Genomic DNA, 3,491 nt, shown 5'->3' with positions numbered 1-3,491 from the left:
CCCCCCCCCCCAAAGAAAGGAAAACTCCAATTGTATTGAATTGGATACCATCGATTCCAGGCCTGCTTTGATTTATTGCACCTTGCCCATGCGCTGATGTAGTACAAAATTACATAAATGAAACTAAGCAAATATTCAGATGCATTAACAAACTAGTCCAACAAGAAATTTGATATACATATTCTCGCACTAACAATACCAATGAAAAGATTAGCAGCTGGAACAAGAATAGAAGTAAAAGTAGAAGTAGAAATATTAGCATGAGCATAAGCTGACTGCCGTTTACGAGAAAATCTAGGCAAGGAAAGGCACATACGCTTGTTTCACATATGACTTCCATCCAAATACTTGTTCCTTTCTCATGAGACGCAACACGCACGAACGCACCGACATGCTCAAATCAATCCACACATATGCCTTGCTTGAACATCCATCTCGCTCTCTCTCGTTCTCTTTCAATCTCAACCTCTGTCTCGATTTCTATCGCACTGCTTCCATGTATCTGCATCCGCCGATGCTCAATTCTTAATCATCTTTGAATCCTTTAATAACGTTTAACATTTCAAATATCCATCGGAGCAACAGAAGAGCGTACGACACTTGGCGAATTCTGATGGCGAATGAAAAATACACACAGGATATACACTTGATCATGCATTTTTAAAAAATGAGCTCTTCACTCTGCTGAACAGTGCGCACATGTCTCAAGAGATAAAAGCCGAAGATGCACTCCAAGTCACAAGTGATATTTCTTCAAGTAGGATCTAGGAAGATGTCCTAGGTTCAAACTCACCCTCAACGAGCAAACGACGAAATTCAGAGTAGCTCCCATTGCACTTCCATGAATTCTAGGACTTCCTCCACTCCGCACTAAACTTCACTACAGAGAACCGCGCACGACCCATTCATAGGGAAAGCTTATCACGTCCTCTCGAGTGCCAAATATTATTTCTAAAGGGCTGCGACTCGATTTCTTTATGCGATTCATTCATTTCGTATATAGCGCAACTCGTGAATTACCCGTGTCACTTGATATTTCATAAAAAATCTGTTTACATTCGCCCGTCGAGATCAGAAATAAATATATATCACATAGATTCTGAGTAAGATACGTGCGATCAATCGATCAGTGCTACCAACACTGAATTACAAATTCACTTTAAATTCTTCACATATTTTATCTTTATTTTTGTGTACTGCAACAACATTTCTTTTCGTTGTCGTTAATGGCAACACTCTCTGCTTACTAGCTCGATTTGTATTGTCGTTATACTCTCGTAAATATCATCTATTATATGGTGATATTTGAAGCAGCAGTTGCAGGATAGCTGACGTCATGCATCAACCCAGAGCGCCACTTTCTCGGAAACGAGAGCTGCGAGTGTATATCTATATACGAATAAACTATAAATATAAATTCAATGCATATGAACTCTCATTCAAATGTAGTTAGAAAGTAAAATCGTTCATCAATTAACGTTACATATTTCATGTAAACCATTCATATGCCGTCGTGCTCTGGACCGCTCATTGTGAAACTTTATTTTTTGTATCTTCTAGAGGATCAGTTAGGCGTAGGTTTCTGCTATATCGACAGCCGCCATAGGCAGCAACATGGAACATAGGTATATCCCGTTCGGACAACCGTCGTTTCTGGTAAATGACAGCGATCCCTCATTTTACTATTATCAATTAATACGGTATCTTCGAAAGTCATACGAATAATTCTCAGCATACTTTTGATTATTTGTTTTTCAACATTTACGTATATTAGGCATCAATCGGACACGGTTTTCTTTTTTCATTTTTTTATATACACCTTATACGCACATTCGCAGATGTAAATAATATTTGTATGTTTTATATAGCTATATACTCGAATACCATTTCACATAATTTTATTAACTGATTAGTGATTAACCTAATTGAATTTCGAGTACTTTCGCAGCTTCAACTAATTTTCATAATCCATTCTCGCACAATTTCTGTTATTATGGAAGAACGAAAGTATTAACAAGGAAGATACCTCGGATGTCCTCCTCCGATTTCGTTCGTTTTGAAATATGTTATTCTCCATAAAAATGTAAGAGACACGTGTTTCTTTTTATCAGCCAAAAACGGTTTTACGGAGGTGAAATCAATCCTCGAAAGTTGAACTCTCCTCGAGGACGGTTTTCGCAGTTTCGCATACTTTCAGTCGAGATATTTAAATGGGACCAATTGGAGAATAATCGTCATGGTGAACAATGAAAACTGGATTTTGGTCGGTTCCGGTGGGGTCAGTGCATAAATAAAATATCACCAATAAATAAAACTGGAGTTATCATTTTCTCGTCGTAAGTTCATCCGCTTACCGTGATTCTCTGATATGAAACTATTTTCAAAATGAGTAATCAGACCTAATCTGTCAACGATAAGTAAGCGGATGAACTTATGACGCAAAAATGATAACTCCAGTTTTATTTGTTGGTGATATTTTATTTATGCACTCACCCCACCAGAATCGACCAAAATCCATTTTTCATTATTCACCATGAGGATTATTCTTCAATTGGTCCCATTTAAATATCTCGACTGGAAATATGCGAAGCTGCGAAAGCCGTTCTCGAGGAGCCCGACTTTGAGGGATTGATTTCACCCCCCTAAACTCGTTTTTCAGCCAATAAAAAAAGCACGTATCTTAGATTTTTATGGAGAATAACATATTTCAAAACGAACGAAATCAGAGAGGGACACCCGAGGTAACTTCCTTATAAGTATAGTAAATAGTATTGTCTTTTGGATGAGAGATAGAGGACACTATAATGTAGTAAATACGCGTTTTACAAACGTGGCTTCAAGGTTCCCAAGAAAAAATACAGAGCTGGACAAGCATGGGAAGAATTTTATGTCTAACATTAAATGTTCATTTAATGACTTGTGTATCACAATTAATGTCAATGCATTTGAATTAACTGGTGCCAAACGTTTTAAAAAGTTATGCTCTCTCTGAATCTCTTTTCCGTGCCTTTCCGTCTTTTCTCGTCTTTGCCAGAGTACATTTCAAGTGAAACAAATTACAGCAAGACAATTAGCCAGCAACGTGTAATAGTGATAATCATTCGTTAATGCTTGCGCAATATATTATTGGACTTACCAAGTATATCCAGTGCTACATTTTATTATCACCATTTTGGGTTTGTAAAATCACGTTTTTTTCTCTAAGTCAATCTCATACTCGCACATAAGTATATCGTAGGAATTGTCGGCACATGTATCTGTATTAAACGACCCTATTTAATGTTTGAACGCGTCTAATTAAATGAATTCAGTTGAAACTGGTATATTTTATAATTTCGTATTTTTATACAGTATAATTGTATTTTTTTTTAGTTGAGGTTATGGCGCACCTATTTGCTCAATGTTGGAGGAATATTGAAAATCCATTGCAAAACCGTAGAAAGCCTCTTAAATACTCGTGCCAGTTTTCTTTTCCGATTCCCCCCCCCCCC

General features: G+C 37.1%; 1 protein-coding gene across 3 annotated transcripts in view; it reads right to left on the bottom strand.

Moving 5' to 3' along the window:
- LOC107267387 (cytokine receptor) overlaps window positions 1-1,396 on the bottom strand; it is a 16,089-nt gene extending 14,693 nt beyond the window's left edge. For 2 of the 3 annotated variants that reach the window (XM_025084584.1, XM_025084586.1), the window contains exon 1: window positions 794-1,396. The gene's annotated coding sequence lies outside the window, so the exon portion shown is untranslated. Of the gene's footprint in view, window positions 1-316; window positions 543-793 lie in introns of all 3 variants that reach the window. The other variant, XM_025084585.1, reaches the window with a different exon arrangement.
- Between the last annotated feature and the right edge of the window lie 2,095 nt (window positions 1,397-3,491).

The sequence above is a fragment of the Cephus cinctus genome, unplaced genomic scaffold (genome assembly GCF_000341935.2).
Source record: "Cephus cinctus unplaced genomic scaffold, Ccin1 Ccin1_scaffold0401, whole genome shotgun sequence".
NCBI classification, from domain to species: Eukaryota; Metazoa; Arthropoda; class Insecta; order Hymenoptera; family Cephidae; genus Cephus; species Cephus cinctus.
This window is presented reverse-complemented; position numbering and strand designations above follow the sequence as displayed.